This window comes from Eleutherodactylus coqui, chromosome 7 (genome assembly GCF_035609145.1).
Source record: "Eleutherodactylus coqui strain aEleCoq1 chromosome 7, aEleCoq1.hap1, whole genome shotgun sequence".
Classification (NCBI taxonomy): domain Eukaryota; kingdom Metazoa; phylum Chordata; class Amphibia; order Anura; family Eleutherodactylidae; genus Eleutherodactylus; species Eleutherodactylus coqui.
The window spans coordinates 126,038,474-126,057,582 of record NC_089843.1 but is presented as its reverse complement, the minus strand read 5'-3'; the positions used below and the strand labels follow the sequence as shown (position 1 = coordinate 126,057,582).

The following is a 19,109-nucleotide window of genomic DNA, read 5'->3' as shown; positions in this document are numbered from 1 at the left end:
AGGTCTGAGGTGGTCTGGGGTTGAGTGCCCTAGCCAGGCCCTTCCCGCCTTTGTCTCCGTGCTCATAATGCCATCCTTGTATTTTATCTCTTTGGCATAGTGAAGCCTGATCTAGTATGCGTAATATGTTAATTCTGGTTGCCGAGATTTCTGCCATTGTGTTATCTGAGGGTGTATTTTTATTGGAGGTCTCTAATCTATCTAATTGTGAGAGTAAGCCCTCCAGTTTTGCAGTCCTCAGTTTTTCAAGGCGAGCCCCATGTGATATAAGAATTCCCCTGAGGACGCATTTGAGGGCCTCCCATTTCAATGGAGCTGATGTTGTGTCTGTACTGTGGACGTCTATGAATGCATCAATAGTCTGTTGTATGTCCTGCAGGCACGCCCCGTCCTCTAATAAGTTATCATTTAGTCGCCATGTGGGGCTCCTATCTTTTGTGTGTCCCCTTGTCAGTGATCCCCAGACCGGAGCGTGGTCGGACCAGATAAATGATCCCATTGTCGATGTTGGCCTTCTATCTAATAATTTATGGGAGACAAATAAATAGTCCAGCCTATGGTAACTGTTGTGGGCAGGGGAGTGAAAGCTTAAGTCCTTCTCGCCGGGGTGTAGGGTCCTCCATAGGTCCACTAGTTTGAGGTTAGCTAGCTATAGTCTGATTCTGTGTAGTGCTGTAGGGGAGATCCCCGACTTACCCCCGGAGGTGTCCCTGGCTGGGTCCATGGTCAGGTTGAAGTCCCCGCCAAGGATAATAGAAGATCCACCTGCGAAGGTCGCCAAAGCCCTCAGCACTCGGATCCCGAAGCGCTTCTGATCCTGATTTGGGAAATAAACATTTGCCAGCGTTAACGTTTCGTTCTCTACTTGAATTTTTAGGAATATGTGTCTTCCTTTTTTGTCTGTTTCCATGGCTAATAGTTTGTGGGGTAGGTTTTTGTGAATCGCTATTGAGGTGCTGCCAGCCTTCTTGTCCGGGTGTGGGCTGTGGTACCATGTCGTATAATGTCTATATTTACATTTAGGTATTTTTGTCTCCTGAAAATGTGTCTCCTGGAAGAAGACGATCATAGTTCCCTTACGGTGGAGATGGTCCACGATCTGTCCCCTCTTTGAAGGCCCGTTCAGCCCCCTAGTGTTAAAGGTACAGAAAGTAATGTTAGCCATCATTGCATATCAAGCATGGGCAGGGAGCTAGAGGTAGGTAAGAACCGGACATGCAGATCAGAACAGAGAGGCCAGGCAGGTTTACAGGGTACAGGCAGGTGTGGAGTATATAGCCCCGAGAGAAGAAGCAGGTAGAAACAAAAGGTCCATGAGATTGAACCTTACGTAGTGTACAGCAGCTGCGTTTGTAGTCAGGGAGAGTTACTGGTCTACAAGTACCAGTAACCGCACGAAATGCGCTTGGTCGCCCTGTGTGAGGAACGCAGAAGCACCGGTGAGGACAGGAGTGGACCCCCGCGTCCCCCCCACAACACGACCCTCTCAGAGTTGCTGCCGGCCCACTTCAGGGGCCTTGGTTTAAAGCACCAGAGGCACCACTTAATATAACTATAACAGTGAAAACAACCACGTGAATTGAGTTCTTGGCTGTAGGTGGGTTAAAGCGATTTCCCGCCTGTGCATGAAGCCGAGCCTCCGCTTCATGATGTAGAAATGGGCTCCTGTTTGTTCCTGAAGCCACCAGCGTACGACCGCTATACAGTCCCTGGCTGACAGATTTTAGGGGGGGGGGTTATATGTGGTACCGCGTCTGCAACCAACAAGTCCCGTATGTGTCTTCAAAGGAGTATGCAACTTGTCATAAGGGGGGGCAGAAGCCGCTTCTTATTGCTCTGGAGTGGGATCAAGTATTTTTGGGTATTGGTTTCTCCTGCCGGGTTTTGGGGCGCACAGTTTGCCATTGTTCTTGGGCTGTGTGAGCTAGTACTGTTGGAACTGTGGGCCAGTCACCTGCTGACCTAAACACTGCTGTCTTCCCATCTTTGCTGGCTGTTAAGGAAAAGGGAAACCCCCATCTGTAGGGGATCCCCTTAGCTTTCAGGGTTGCCAGCAAGGGTCTGAGGGCTCCTCTCATTCGTAATGTGTGGCGTGCCAGATCTTGTAGGAGAATTATTGGTCTTCCCTCGTGTTGCAGGTTCCCTTTCTCTTTGGCCTTTCTTAAGATTGCATCCTTGTCTCTGAAAAAATGTACTCTGCATATAACGTCCCTTGGCCTGTTGGGGTCAGTAGCTCTGGGACCGAGGGCCCTGTGGATCCGATCAATTTCAATGGGGTTCTCTGCCTTACGGTTTAGCAATTGTTGGAAGAATGACTGTGCCCATGAGTCAAGGTGCTGTCCCTCTACTTCCTCCGGCAGGCCCCGTATCCGCAGATTATTTCGCCTATTTCTATTCTCTAGGTCATCTAAATGCATAACAATGCCGGAGATTTGGTCGGCCTGTGCCTGTATCGCCTGTCTGTGTGTTTCCAAAATGGCCGCTGTGCCCTCCTGGTTCTCCTCTACTTGTAGTATACGATGACCTAGGTGTTGCATGTCTTGATGGATACTTTCTAGAGCTTTTTTGTTAGATGTTTCCAGCCTTTGGAAGAATTTATCTAGATCTTTTTTTGTGGGAATGTCCATGATGCGACTCTTCCATGCCTCCTCACATATTCTGTCATGGGGGCTTCTGCCTTCTTTATGTGTAGGGCTGCTGGATGTGCTAGGTGTCTGGGAAAGCTGCCAGGGAGGACTACTACCCCCATCAGATCTGGGAGATCGGGGCACATGTGGTGGTGAGCTGTGCTGCCTGTGGGGGCTGCTGGTTGGAGTACTCACTGCGCCCTCCTGCTCTTTGTCCTCCTCCTGCATTCCTCGGTTTCTCCCTCCGTGGGGCTGGGGCTTTCTTCCCTTGATGGTGGGTTACTGTGCGGCTGGTCTCTGTTGCCCGCTTTCTCCTCTCGTCCTCTGAGCTCCCGGGCTGGCTCTGCACTCTCCTGCAGCTCCGGGGACCGAAGTCTCGCGAGAGCCGGCGCCATCTTGCCTCCGCCGGCGGTCTCTCCTCCGCTGCCGGGAAACCGCTCCAAAGTGTTTCCCCGGCTCACCGGGGTGCAGGATTGTGAGCGCGGGGGCTTCCTCTTGCCCATGGCGTGCCGGGCGATCGTTTCCTGCTGCTCAATGGTGCCTCTGAGCGCTGTTTACGGTGAGGGACGCGGGAGCTCGCCTGAGATGCGATCTATCCCGCCATCTGTTTAGCCACGCCTCCCAGAGAATGTATTTAGATAGGACTGGTAGCACAGAAAGATTGGTTTGGAGGGAGTGAGCGTGGGCTCTCCAAGTCAATCTGGCTGAGTGAAAAAGGTGACCACTTAGGCCCCCTGCACATGGGTGGAAATTCTGTGGCAGGGTTTTCCCGCGGAATTTCCACCCCTGCCCGCCTGCATAGGATTCCATTACAAAATGCAGTCCTATGCAGACGGATACAATTTGTCTGCGTGAAAATACATGTGGAAAACAAATCACAGCATGCTCTATTTCTGTGCAGATCCCGGAGAGGCCTGCACAGAAATGTCACTCCCGTTCCCCGGCTCTGCTCTGTGCATGAGCCAGCTAGCCAACACATCACAGAGCCGGAGCCGCGGGAGAAGGTGAGAGACGCACTGGCCCCTGCAGGGGCGCAGGTTGGGCCCCGCTGTGAGATTTCTCGCAGGGGATCCGACCTGGCCGTCTGCGGGCAGCCTTAAGCTGAGAAAGAGCCACTGAGTAATGCACTGTGAGAGGGGCTTAAAGCAACGGGTCGTCAGTTGCTCCTGTGAGGATGGGTCAGTGCTGCTGGAGCGAAAGGAAGCAGCTATGCCATACACCACTATTGGGAACCTTCAAGTGAAGCATTGTTTACTCAGCTGTGACTAAACTTAAACAATTGAAAATAGAGACCGGTCTCTAAGACAAAAATACAGTGTGCACACTTAAGAGCAGTAAGGGCTCAATTTTATTTTCAAAGTGGTCAACCATCATTATTTTAAGCTTGAGAATTCTGCTGCCATTGTTCATCCCCTTGTGTTGTGGAAAGCACTCTCCAAGAAGTACCCAAAGCACTAATAAAGACTGTATTATTGGACCCTAAGTATTGGAAGAACTGAGCGGGCGGAGCTAAGCTTTGCAGGTGGATTTGCTGCAGCGAAATTCTGCACTGTTAATTTGTAGGGAGCACAAAGGAGGTCTTTATTAATGTGCAAGAGCAGAAAGAGGGCATTATTACTTTCAAAGCTGCATTATTATTGCCTGGGATCACAAAAGGCATATTATTACTTTGTAGGGGCACAATGGTGAGTAGAATTAGTATGTGGAGGCACAAAAGCGGCATTATTACTGTGTAGGAGGTACAAAGGTCAGCATTATTACAGTGTGGGGCCTAAAGGGGGAACTTTTATGTCACTAGTTTATGTAATCCAATTGCAATCAGCTGGAGGTCTCCGGCTTTCTAAGGCCTCTTTCACATGAGCATTGTGATTTTCAGACGTCTGCATCACAGGCGAAAATTGCATGAACGGGAGAGAGCCATGAACAAGTCACGGCTAAATCTTCTATTTTCTCACCCATTCACATGGCAACGTATGTACGCCACACCCCGGAATTCTCCTCTCCTTGCTAGCTGATAGCGGCAGTAGAAGTTCCCACAGAAGCCTATGGGAGCTGCTGGCAAGGGAAGGGTGAGGGACTTTAGCAGTGCTTGCCATGCTAAAGTCCCTTCCCTCCCACTCCCTCCCCAGCCTATGGGAGGTGCCGGCAAAGGGAGGGGGAGGAACTTTAGCAACACAAGCCGCTGCTAAAATCCTCCCCCCTTCCCTTTTCTGACAGCTCTCATAGGCTCCCATAGGAATCTATCGGAACAGCTGTCATATTCCGGCAAAAGATAAGACAAGTTCTATCTTTTCCGGCCACGCATAAAAGCTCAGGTGCTATCTTTTCCCAGCCAGACGATTTTATGCACCAGAAAATCACCCATCTGTTTTTTTTATGCACGTATTTACACCCGTTAAAAAAAATTGCATAATTTCCTATTTGGTCTGTATTATGGACCAAAATTTCCCATTGAAGCCAATGGGATTCTGTAAATATGCAATGAATACTAATGAAATATGTCTAAGTCCATGAAAACGCTACAGATTTCACAGACCAAAACTGAATACGCCTGTGTGAATGAGCCATTAGGCCACTTTCACACGGCTGTGAAAATCGTGAGACACACAATTCGTGGGGCCGAAAAACACATTGCAGGGCATGCATTGTGCACTCAAGTGTGATGCGAGGTTTCCCATTGAAAACAATGTGAAACACTTGCCGATCCTCTGACGCGGGTTGGCGATCTTATAAGAACCTAGCAATGCACATGAAAGCACAGGCAATCAGAACTGAAGCTGTTTACACTCTGACGTCTGAATTAACTGAATGACAGTTGCAGTTACAATATGTCTGCAATAGAGATGAGCGAGCATACACGCTAAGGGTAATTACTCGAGCGAGTACCTGCCCGCTCGGAAGAAAAGGTTTAGGTGCCGGTGGGGGGCGGGGAGTGGTGAGGGAGAGCAGGTGGGAACGGAGGGGAGATCTATCTCTCCCTCCCGCTCCCCCCTGCTCACTCCCGCAACTCACCGCTCACCCGAATCTTTTCTTCCGAGCAGGCAGGTACTCACTAAGGACAACGCTTGCTCGAGTAATTGTCCTTAGCGAGTATGCTCGCTCATCTCTAGTCTGCAACATGCAACAGGGTGAGTATCTGACTCTCTGTAGTTGCACATCTCATATCACCTGACAAAAGTATAGGTTTTTTGAGGAATAAGAAGAGGCAACTGTTCACCTTTGCATACCGAAAAGTGGTGGAAATCTTTGATAATTCAATCAATAGCTACACAAACTACAAATGTCATTTGTATTGGCAACAGTGTATGGGGAGCTCAAGAAATATGACCACTGGCATAACTATAGGGATGCAGGGGATGCGGTTGCACCCGGGTCCAGGAGCCTTAGGGGGCCCATAAGGCCTCTCTTCATATAGGGAGCCCAGTACTAGGAATAAAGCATTATAGATGGGGGCCCTGTTACAAGTTTTGCATCGGGGGCCAGAAGCTTCAAGTTACGTCTCTGCATTAGGGGAAGTTGGGGGGCCCCAAGATAGGCTTTTGCACCTGGGCCCATGAGTCTTTAGCTACGCCCCTGAATATAACCTTGATATGAAAGCCAGTAGTTTTTAATGTACCGTATATACTCAAGTATAAGCCAAGTTTTTCAGCACATTTATTTTTGGCTGAAAAAGCTCCTCTCAGCTTATACTCTAGTGAGGTTAAAAAAAAAAAAAAAAAAAGGCAATACTCACCTCCCAGCTGGTGTCTGTGTCCCCGGCGGTGCAGCAAACTGCTTGAGACTTCTCCCTGCTGAGCTTTGAATTCCCCCACCGTCGGCGCTGTGTAAGTAAGTGCTGTGATTGGATCGAGCGTCCGCCAATCACAGCCGGCGCTCGATCATTCACAGCCATTCAGTGAATGACATGACTGAATAGCTTTGATTGGTTTATTGAGTTCCGGTTGTGATTGGCTGGCGCTCAATTAAATCACAACGCTTACTTACACAGCGCTGACGACAGGGGAATTCAAAGACAAGCAGGGAGATGACAGCGGGCAGAAGTCTCAAGCAGCTTGCCGCACTGCCGGCGAGACCATTATGCCGGAGACACAGACACCGGCTGAGAGGTGAGGATTGTGTTTTTGTTTTTTTTACCTAGTATATACTTGAGTATAGCTAGGCTTATAATCGAGTCAATATGTTTTACCAGTTTTTTGTGGTAAAACGTATTGACTCGGCCTTTACTTGGGTCGGCTAATACTCGAGTATATACAGTAATTTACCATTGCATTAATAAACCTTCTTGTCTACATATTTAAAAGATGGCCACTTAAGAATTTGAGGCCACAGTGTATTGTTTTTCTGGGGCTACTTTGGGTTCTCAATCCACCTGTGACCCAAAAGATTGTTTGTTGGGTGAAATTTAACAACAAACAATTGTTCTGGCCGACTGATGACAGACTTTTGTTGCCTGGAAAAAAAGTTGGCAGTGTTTAAAGTTTTCATTGCCCTTTACCACATTTTCTGGGAGTGCCATAATTTTCATACATTCTGGAAAGATATTTTTTGGTACATTCAAAACATAACGGGCATTTACATAAGAATTAACCCACAGTTAGCACTCTTGTTGGAGAATGACCTTATTCCTAGACTATATCGAGGGTGGATATGTCATTTCTTGTTGACAGCGAAACTTATCATAGCTAGAAAATGGAAATCATGCTTTCCCCTGTGCATCAAAGATTTACTAGACACTTTAGCTAACCACTATATATATATGAAGAAATACATGCAAAATCCAACAATAGTCTGAATAGTTTTAATTCAATGTGGAATCCATGGCGGCAATTTATGGTATCAGTCTGATATTGTTATACGTGGACTTAAATTTTGTTTAATATTTGCTAATCTATGCAGTAATAGATTTAATTCAGAACAGCTAAATATAATTTAACATAAATGTAAAGGCAACAAGTAATATGATTTTTTTTGGTTCAAAAATATTTTATTGAGCATTTTTACTAAACAAATGTACATTAGCAAAGTGAAAAAGGGTTAACAGGGAGGGGATGAGGAAGGGTTAGGATGGGACAGGGTAGTCGTGAACTATACTCAGTACAATGGGTTCGAGGGCAATGTATGGGTAGGACAATAAGAACATCTTCTGGATCGGTCTCTATAGTCCAATAGTTCAACAGTTTAACTGCCTCACACATAACAGGAACCCTCAATCTTCAGATATCGCTGCTTAGGGGAAAGCCCTAGTTTAACACACTCCCACTAAACACAGTTGAGAAATCTCTCTGTACTGGGATGGGTTAGTCCCATCCTATATATCTTTTTGATCTTCCACCTGTTGGTCTTGATTATCTAAGTCTCTCCCTGTTATCTTGAAGAGTTTCTTTGCAGGCTTCCTTCTTGCATTCCTTCTCATTCAACCAAGACGAGATTCGAGATTGGGGTCAAAGCAGACAAACATATAAACATATAACAGGCCCACCAGGCACTTTCTACACCGAAGGGGGGGGGGGTCACACCTGGGATTGGACAGAAGGAGGAGGCATAGGTGGGAAAATTCAGTGGCCTATGGGTATGTCATCGCTCACAGGGTCTGTCTTCCGGGGCCCACTTCTTCTCTTTTTAGAGGGTACCTGTCTCTAGCCACTTTCCAAGTGCGTCCGAGGACATGAAGGTCATCCAGGTCTGCCATGTGTGATAGTGCTCCTCCCAGGTTTCCGGCACATCTGCTCCCAGCTCTTCAAAGTGCATTAGTGTGTGGATCTCCTCAACCCACATTATCAGGGTTGGGGCGATGCTGGAGCGCCACAGCCTCGGGATAATCCTCCTAACTCCAATAATAAAGAATCGGAGGAAGCCCCTCTTGGTTTTGCTTATCGATCCTGGTAGCATGGAGAGAAGAAGTAATATGATTTTATGTGAATTTGTACATTGATTGATTTATCCTAATCTTTCTCTATGGGATCTGTGATAAGGTCTGGTCAACTTTTCTTATACAATTATTTACAGTTGTATACAGCATTGTGATGCTTACATTTATGTTCTGTAATTCAAATAAAAATCATTTGGTTAAAAATTTTCATCGACTAGTCACTAGTACTTTAATGTAGATGTTGTGTTTACACGAATGTCCCAACAATGAAAGATTGTATGTCCCTAAACGTAGTGCCAGTTTTAATGACTTCAATTGCCAAAATACACTAAAATGTGTATGGCTGTGTTGGCATTATGGCAAATGTGTATGGCTGTGTTGGCATATGATCAACAATCTGCATATTCTATCTAATGTGTATGGCTGCTGTTATCAAATGCTTGTTTCTATAAAATACTGTAAAATATGCGTAAACATAAACAAGCAATCAAAAACTGCACTGATTTCATTACTGTCTTCTCATCACTAAAGTCTTTCCTCTTCAATGCATTCTGAATGTAGCAGCCAGCCTGTTACGGTGTACTCCAGGGACCTGTAGTTCTATGGGTTTCCAGGAACACCCTTACACAGGTGTAGGATGTTTGAGCTGGCTGATGGTGTGAAGTTCTCCATCAAGCCAATCACCACCGGTCTGCTGCACATAAATACCAGTCCCTTTGGCTTGAGGGTGCTGGTTTCTTCATTTTTCTTCCAGTACCCTTGTGGTTGCATCCATGCATGGTTTTCGGTAGGTGTGAACAGCAAAGGTGTGCTGTGTGTCTGTGCAGGCGGCCGGACATGAGGTCAACAGTCCTGTTCTGCCATGTCTGTGCAGGTAGCTGGACATGAAGTGAACAACGAGGTGTTCTATGTGTCTGTGCGGGCTGCCGGACATGAGGTCAACAGCAAGGTGTTCTGCGTGTCTGTGAAGGTGGCCGGACATGAGGTGAAGAGTCTTGTTCAGGGTGTATTGGTGAGAATAGCGACTTGTTCTGTGTTTCTGTGCAGGTGGCCAAACATATGGTGTGAACAGTCCTGTTCTATCGTGTCTGTGCAGGGGGCTGGACATGTGGCGTGAACAGTCCTGTTCAGGGTGTATTGGTGTGAACAGCGACGTGTTCAGTGTATCTGTGCAGGGGGCTGGACATGTGGTATGAACAGTCCAGTTCCGTGTGGTATGCATTTCCTTGTGTATTGGTGGGAACTGTGTCCTGTTCTGCTTGGATTATTTTCCATCTAGGGTTAGCCAGGTCCTTAGGCTCCAGCATAGGGCCATCCCTATTGGGACAATCACCCCACTTGAATGCAAGAGTCATGGGGTAGCTGCCTTGTTAGAGTAGGGACCCACAAGACAACGAGGACCCTTGTCATGGGCTTGCGGGCTTAAATATCTTGGCCAAAATATGAACAGATACCTTGCACGTACTGTAGCAATTCCATCTGTTTATCTGTGCAGGTATGCAAGGTAAGTGTTTTGGATGTTTTTCAGTCTTCCTCTGACTGTGCTGAAAGTCAGAGCTTGGAGCTGGATCTCCTGTTTGCTTGAGTTTTCTCAAAGCTACGTACCACAGTTATCATCTTTAACATCTTGTTTTCTGTGGTATTCTACTATCCCACATAGGCCTAGATACGTCGTCAGGTTTGCCCTGCTTAGGGCGGGTTACCTGCGTATAGGCAGGTCCCTTCCCTGAGTAAGTTTATTCAGGGACAGTGTTTTCCTTATTGTGATTGTCTTTATTACTTACCACCGCTTGGGGTGCATTTACATGAGTCTTTCAAGTTACATATCCAGCACTTCCAGTTAGGATGGGGCACAGGCTCATCTTTTTTGTCCAACCACCACACTGATTTCTCTACTCTGTGCCAGTCACTGCACTGGTTGCCAGTCCACTACAGAATACAATTTAAACTTGTCAACCTCATCTATAAAGCTATCCACAGTGCTGCACCATCCTATATCCCCTACCTCCCCTCTTTCTACCACCCTACCAGTGCCCTTCGGTCTCCTAATGACCTTAATCAGAATCTCAAACTCCTGTCTCCAAGCCTTTTCTGAGTTGTACCAGTTCTTTGCAATGTGCTACCCTGGAAAATAAAGTTAATCCTTAACACCCATGATTGTTTTAACTTCCCTAAAATCACATTTCTTTAGGGAGGCCACCACATTCCCTAACTAACTTCTCTCTATTTACTCCTCTTCTACATTTCCATTTAGAACCCAGCCTCCTTCATCCCACTGTATACCCCACACCACATTCACCCTAATGTACTTCATATCTGTACATAAATAGATACCAACTTGTGACCGGCTCATACAGCTTTATGTATACTACCCAATTTATAAAGAGATATCCAGACCATTGTACAGAACAAGCACTTGCACATCTTGTGTCACCCCTATTTCCTCCTAAATTGTAAGCTATTGCAAGCAGGGACCTTTCCCCTATTCTCTAGTAGTTTACTGCTGTACATTATATCTGATTTTCTCTGTACATGTTTCGTCTGATTTGTAAAGTGCTGCAGAATATGCTAGTGCTATATAAATAAACATTATTTTTTTGTAATAAGTATGCAAATTGTTGATGTTTTTGGTTGCATTATGGCCACAATTTGACCAAATAATGGCTACTACCCGTGGCTTTACCTTGGGGGTAAAGGCTGCCTGAAATTCATCCCATCTTCTGTTGGCTGATTAGCTTGGTCTACACCTAGGTTTTTTATCTGTCACTACAAAAAAATTTGTTTTGCTTGCAATCTCTTTGAAATTGTTCCAGTCTTTCAATTTCTTTTTTAAGCACTACTGGTTGGCATTTGTGATCAATTTTGAAAACTAGTAGCTACTTTTTTTCTATATAGTGCAGCATTCAAAACACATGGATATATCCAGAAAATCTCTTGCTAAAGAGAACCCTTCACAAGGATTTGCCACAGAAACTGTTGCGTCCATGTTATTCCTATCTTTTATAACATTACAGACATGCTTCTATATAACCCCCTGAAAAAGGCACAGTGTAAGAAAAAAAACACTTTAATCTGGCATGTAAATAGCCACAAGTGGTCATCTGGGAACTTCCTGTGAATAGTTATGCTATCTGAATTGAAGCCACGAATCCCAAGCATGGGCGTGATTATAGGGGATGCAGGGGATGTGGTTGCACCTGGGCCCAGGAGCCTTAGGGGGCCATAAGGCCTCTCTTCTCCATATAGTAAGCCTAGTAGTATAAATAAAGCATTATAGTTGGGGCCCAGTTATAGTTTTTGCATTGGGGCCCAGAAACTTCAGGTTACGCCTCTGATCCCAAGCATGTGTAGTGAAGCAATGTGTAGTTGACACAGCCTATCAGTGCAGTCTGCTTACCCTGGCTCGCTTTGGTGCTCTGTAGCAGTGTAACAAGCTGGGGCACCCATACCTGAGGGGAGCGGTCTCAAGGGATATAGTAGGCATTGCTAGAAAAAAACAAAACACTCTTCCCTAGTATCCAAGAATGTTTTCCCACTCTCTAGCATAGGCTATATTTTCTCCACTCGGTTGCTTTTCCAAAAATCTGGGAGTACTGTATGTACTGTACATTCATTAAATCTTGGGGGTAATCTCACGAAATGAAGGCGCTATGACTATCACAGTTGCACATGGCCTTCTAAAGGCATGATTTCTGTGACCCCTTCTTCCATAAGTAAGGGTATCTGCTCGGCACAGTCCCGCTGTTCTGAAGATGGCACCCACCGTCTGTCTTCTATAGTGTACCCTCCTTCTGGTGTTTTCCTATAGAATTCTCCATAGGGAAAAAAGAAGCCAAATAACCACAGAAATTGGACATCACCTCTAGCTTAATCAGGAGTACATTTTTCAGCCGTTCTTGTAAATCTTGTTACACACATCAGTATATGAATTGTACATATGTTTTATTAATGAATTTTTTATGGGTATATGTGTAATTGTATTCTTTTTGTTTTGTTTACACAGGTTGTTGGTCTCTCGCTGGTTCCCTCGCCACACGTCTGAGATATGACGGTCCATTATTTCATCATCTTGAAGAAAAAATATAGATTCATGCATAGTGATGTATAGTATCAATAAAATCACAATTTGACTAGGCAGTTAACAGTTGGTGTTCTGCTCTTTTTTATTGGTTTATACAATGGGTTAACATTGGACTATTCATACTCTATGGGTGAGAATGTATATTAGATAAGATAGCCTTTGTCAACGTGAATAGACCTGGAAGGGATGACTTTCTAGATGAATATGGGGACATTACTTGATAATACCAGTAGGTTGTTGATATACCCCTTTTTTATTAGATATAGAATATCACAGTAATGATAAAAGGTCATCTATATTATATTGGATAGATATATTCTCCCTGTGATAGGATGGAGGGCTGAGTCGGCCTTGAGCCTGATTCATGTGGGAATCGAACTTGCAACCTCCAGGTCGTAGGCGAGAGCTTACACTCTGCACCACACGAGGCTCATATGACATCATCAACGATGCGCCAGATAACAGCTGAGACGTGTGGAGAGAGGTAATCAGTGATGAGACACTCCTGTGCATGTTTGTATGTCATTGGTTAATGGTGTTCACATTTCCTATATATATGGTGCACTTTGTATGATATGTATTGGCTTGAGGAAGGTCTATTACGACCGAAACGTTGCCGTAATTTTTGTAATGGGGAAATAAATCTTGTATTTTTCTACATTGCTGAATGCTGCCAGTCACTATTTCCTTATTCCTGACTGCACCCTTGGAGCCTCTCTGGTTTAGGCTTCCTGACTGGCTTTTGCACACTGTTTTGCCTGGCTCTATGTGAGGATATATGCTGTGCTGCTGGGAACCTCTTTTTTCTACTCAGTGATATCTACAAACCAGATCCAGCTTGCACCTGATACAGGCACAAAATGGAAAAATACCCGGACTCTGACAGACCAGGTAACCCTGTTATTTTTTCGTATTCGGATGTGGATGTTAACAAGATTATTGCAGGAGCTACACGCAAGAATAGCTATCTAGAAATGCCAACAGTGGATATGTTACTACGGAAGTGGGAGATGGAAAATAAAAAGAACATCTCCCTATCTTTGCACATGTCCACACTATGTGAATATTTTAAGGTAAAACGCATTCCGAGAGGGCTACGCCCACATGTGCGCCCGACCTTAATGGCAGATAACAAGACATTTTGTTCAAAATTTGAAGGCATAGTGAATAAATTTTCGTTTGACATGATTGTCTTGAATGTTGAGTTCTTACAGTTGGAGATTGCTGAGAGCACAGCTCGCATATCCTCCTTGGAAAAGAATATTCTAGAGATCTTGACACCAGAGGACTGGAATAAACATAAGGAGAAAAAAACAACATATCTCAAACGACATCAGGAGGAATTGGAGAGTATAAAAAAAACTAAGTGGTTTAGGGATGTCGACGATTATGCTTATGGTCGTGTATATTGTTGGCAGACATCAAAGAATAAAGTCACAGATCCCTTTGAATCGAATACCAAACAAAGACGACAACGACGCCGTCAACCCAGGAATAGAAACCAATTTGGGCCGTGGCAATCCAAACAGGATGAAGAGAAAAGAGGGACCTTCCGGTGCCGCCGAGGCGGACGAAAACATCACAGGGCATACAAGAGATCCCGACGGGGTGATGACCCGATCCACGAAACGACCACCGCTGATGGACTTCAGGAAATAGTGGATGTTGGAGCTTGTGAACCTACCAGTGACGGTATTGTAATCAACATTTCTTCCAGGGTATTGACATCAGATGAGACGACTGTATTGGGCAAGGGTCTATCATTTTGCTGTGTAACTTCTATGAATTGGTTTGATCTTAATCTTGATGTACAGCGTTTATTCAGAAATTTAAGGCTTAAAAATCAATTTTCCTCACAACCATCACGTACGGTTGCACAGACCACTACACCGGGGTCTTTTTCCCTGGTTGGAACTGGTCTTCGCAACAAAAGTACGTATCAACCACCTACATCAAATCCTCAAATTGAAGTATTTGCTAAATTAGTATTAAAAGATATTGAAAAACTGAGATCCAAAACATTGGGTAACAAGAGGAGGCTTAAGAATAACCTTAATATGAGGGAAAGGAAAGCCCTTAATTCTCTTGCGCAGGATGATGCGATTGTGGTTAAACCAGCCGATAAGGGTGGAGCAATAGTCGTGATGGATACCAGTATGTACACAACAGAAGTGTTCAGACAATTAAATGATGAAAATGTTTATGAAAAATTGCGATCGGACCCTACCATACGGTTTCAATTACAATTAAGGGGAATGTTGAATGAGGCACTATGGGCAGGTTTGATCGATAAAAAGCTGTTGAAATTCCTTGATATCCAGCACCCCATTGTTCCCACTTTATACACCCTCCCAAAGGTCCACAAGGATCCCCAGAATCCCCCTGGGAGACCGATTGTTTCAGGCAGAAACTCACTCTTCTGCAATATCGCACGATTTTTAGACAAGGTCCTGAGGCGTTTTGCAGATGAGGCGGATTCACACATCAGGGATACATCTGACTTTTTGAAAAAAATTGCATCGTTTGATATGACCGAAGATGTTATTCTGGTCACCTTTGATGTGACTGCGCTATACACCTCTATCAGTCACGATAAAGGGATAGATGCCGTCAGACAATTTCTGATGGCATCGGATATGTCCTCTGAGTGCATGCAGTTTGCCCTGTCGCTGCTGGAGTACATCCTCCGCAACAATTATTTTTTGTTTGGGGGGGTGTACTACAGACAGCGACAGGGCACTGCTATGGGCTCTAATGTGGCGCCAACATACGCCAACATTTTTGTGCGCCAATTTGAGGAGAAGTATATCTATACCTCCATATATGCGGCGTCGTTGGTGTACTGGGGTCGGTACATCGACGACGTGTTTGCTTTATGGAAGGGTTCGCTCCAAACATTACAGGAATTCCATACCTTTTTAAACGCTATTTACCCAGAACTTCAGTTCACTATGTCTTACTCCATTGTGGAAATCCAATTCCTTGACGTTTTGATTAAAAGACAAGGAATGGGATTGGTAACGGATCTTTACACAAAAAAGACAGATCGGAACAGTTTATTGCTCTATAGTAGCAACCATCCGGTCGCCATGAAGGACTCACTACCATGGAGTCAACTTTTACGAGTGCGAAGAATAGCACACGATCAAACCATTGATTTAAGATTGGATGAGATGTGTAGGAGGTTCCTAGATAGGGGATACCCTGCACCAATCATCACAAAAGCTGCCATACGAGCTAGGGCAATACCACAACAAGATCTTTTGACACCTAAATTAAAGAAACAGACAATGGACAGGATTCCGTTTGTCAGTACCTTTAATAGTCTTAGTGGAACCGTTGGTAACATTATCAAAAAACATTGGCCACTGCTGACATTAGATGGGGCTGTAATACCTGAATTTAAAAATAAGCCTATAAATGCATATAGAAGAGGTAGAAACATAGGTGACCAACTGGTCCACTCACACTTTGCTTCACACAAATCAGCCGTCCAGAGTTTCTTTAAACCCCCTAGAAAGGGGAACTTCCCATGCCTTGCCTGTAGTTGTTGTAACAATTTGGTGAGGGGTGACGAATTTCGGCATCCTCTCAGGGGCAATAGGTACAAGATACAGGGGAGATATACTTGTGCTTCACCATACGTGATCTACCTCATCACCTGCCCATGTGGCCTTGGGTATGTGGGTGAAACCACTATGGAGGTGAGATCACGTATGGTGAAGCACAAGAGTACAATTCGGACGGAAAATCTACAATTACCTGTATCGCGACATTTTTTGGAGGCTAAACACAACATCAGCCAGTTCAAATTTAGGGTCATTGATCATGTCCCCGTACTTCCACGGGGGGGTGATAGAGAATTTTTATTAAAAAAGCGTGAGTTAAAATGGATATACGAGTTGGACACCATGCACCCAAAAGGGCTTAATCAGGAGTACATTTTTCAGCCGTTCTTGTAAATCTTGTTACACACATCAGTATATGAATTGTACATATGTTTTATTAATGAATTTTTTATGGGTATATGTGTAATTGTATTCTTTTTGTTTTGTTTACACAGGTTGTTGGTCTCTCGCTGGTTCCCTCGCCACACGTCTGAGATATGACGGTCCATTATTTCATCATCTTGAAGAAAAAATATAGATTCATGCATAGTGATGTATAGTATCAATAAAATCACAATTTGACTAGGCAGTTAACAGTTGGTGTTCTGCTCTTTTTTATTGGTTTATACAATGGGTTAACATTGGACTATTCATACTCTATGGGTGAGAATGTATATTAGATAAGATAGCCTTTGTCAACGTGAATAGACCTGGAAGGGATGACTTTCTAGATGAATATGGGGACATTACTTGATAATACCAGTAGGTTGTTGATATACCCCTTTTTTATTAGATATAGAATATCACAGTAATGATAAAAGGTCATCTATATTATATTGGATAGATATATTCTCCCTGTGATAGGATGGAGGGCTGAGTCGGCCTTGAGCCTGATTCATGTAGGAATCGAACTTGCAACCTCCAGGTCGTAGGCGAGAGCTTACACTCTGCACCACACGAGGCTCATATGACATCATCAACGATGCGCCAGATAACAGCTGAGACGTGTGGAGAGAGGTAATCAGTGATGAGACACTCCTGTGCATGTTTGTATGTCATTGGTTAATGGTGTTCACATTTCCTATATATATGGTGCACTTTGTATGATATGTATTGGCTTGAGGAAGGTCTATTACGACCGAAACGTTGCCGTAATTTTTGTAATGGGGAAATAAATCTTGTATTTTTCTACATTGCTGAATGCTGCCAGTCACTATTTCCTTATTCCTTACGAAATGAAGGCGCTATGACTATCACAGTTGCACATGGCCTTCTAAAGGCATGATTTCTGTGACCCCTTCTTCCATAAGTAAGGGTATCTGCTCGGCACAGTCCCGCTGTTCTGAAGATGGCACCCACCGTCTGTCTTCTATAGTGTACCCTCCTTCTGGTGTTTTCCTATAGAATTCTCCATAGGGAAAAAAGAAGCCAAATAACCACAGAAATTGGACATCACCTCTAGCGAGTGCCATTTCTGCATCACCTGACCAGCAGCGCTGCACGCACTAAAGGCCACTAGGGTTGAGGCTGCGCTGATAACAGGAAGAATTGGGAGGTGAGGGGAGCGCTGCATCTGCCGGATACACAGCTGTTTTTTTAGCCCAAATCTGCACTGATGGTGTGGATTGTTACTATGCTTTAGATGCTGAAATGCTGCTGAATTTGCAGCAGAATTTTCCGCTGCAGAAATTTCGCAGCATTTCTGCTCTGTGTGAATGTACCTTTTGGGCTTATTCACACGAGTAGTATTGTCATGTGAGTTTTATGCAATGCGATGCGCTCAGCCAATCTGAGGCAGCGCTTTCTGGAGGTGGGGATTTACAAATCCCTCACCAGGGAGAAATGCCTGAAGACAACTTCCGAGAATTGGGGAGAAGACTCGTTGGTGCTGAGAGCGCTTTTAGGTGATGTATGTGGTTTTTTTTATGCAGCTAGAGCTTATTTTAGTGCTTTTATAGTAGGATTTCCTACTGCAAAAGTTGCATCGCTTTGCACGAAAACCGCATTTTCGTGCAATGCAACACATAGAAAGGCTCCATAGGGAAATATGGGCTTAAAAAAATAAATAAAAAATCGCAAATTGCGGCTGTATAGAGCATACTGCGATTTTGTAATCTCGCAATGTCGCAGGCTACAGAACATCACTCATGTGGAAAAAACATGGGCTCAAAAAAAAATCGCAAATCACAGCTGTATAAAGCATGCCGTGATTCTGTAGTCTACAAAACATCGCTCATGTGGAAGAACCCATAAGAAAGCACGAGCTCTACATACATGCAATTTCTAGCACTGTCGCATTGCAACAAAATCGCCTGTGTAGAAGTTGCAGTAAGCTTACATTTTCATATGACTGCAGATTCTGCTTATGTGTAAATATATGATATGTAATCTATATAATGAGTGGAGATTACAGTTAATAATATGTATTCCAACTAGACAAATCCCTATGCTGGCAATGTCCTTGTGTTAAGAATACAGATTGAGCTGCTCAGGGAGTGGCAAAGTATGTGTAGCTTTTAGAACAGAAAAGGGGACTTTGGTCTTGAAAACAAGAATTTGCTGCTGGCCAAAGCTCATATGTTGTAAGAGGTTCATTCTTTGAAAGAATATTCTGCTATATCCAGTGCTGGCAGACTCTGAAGATCACAGATAACTTTCCTTTATCTGTGGACAAACCTAATGTAGAACAAGAGAATGAAGTTTGTGATGTGACCATCTCAGCAAGCAGCCTGTCTGAAATGAGAGTTTCAACTGAAAATTCCTCAGGGGGCATTGATATATGGCTCTGGCTGACTGAGTGCCCACAGTGCTAATGTAATCATTGGTTCTACAGTGTCAGCTTCATTGTTCTTCGAGTCAGTCTGGCCGAAGGACATTTGGTCTCAGGGCACTCATTACATGTCCTGCCTTTGACACCCACCCAC

General features: G+C 44.5%; 1 long non-coding RNA gene across 1 annotated transcript; it reads left to right on the top strand.

Moving 5' to 3' along the window:
• The first annotated feature begins 13,964 nt into the window (after nt 1-13,964).
• On the top strand, nt 13,965-16,779 carry LOC136572771 (uncharacterized). The gene is made up of 2 exons (XR_010785819.1): nt 13,965-14,269; nt 16,641-16,779. It is a non-coding gene; the product is annotated as an uncharacterized lncRNA (long non-coding RNA).
• The last annotated feature ends 2,330 nt before the right edge of the window (nt 16,780-19,109 follow it).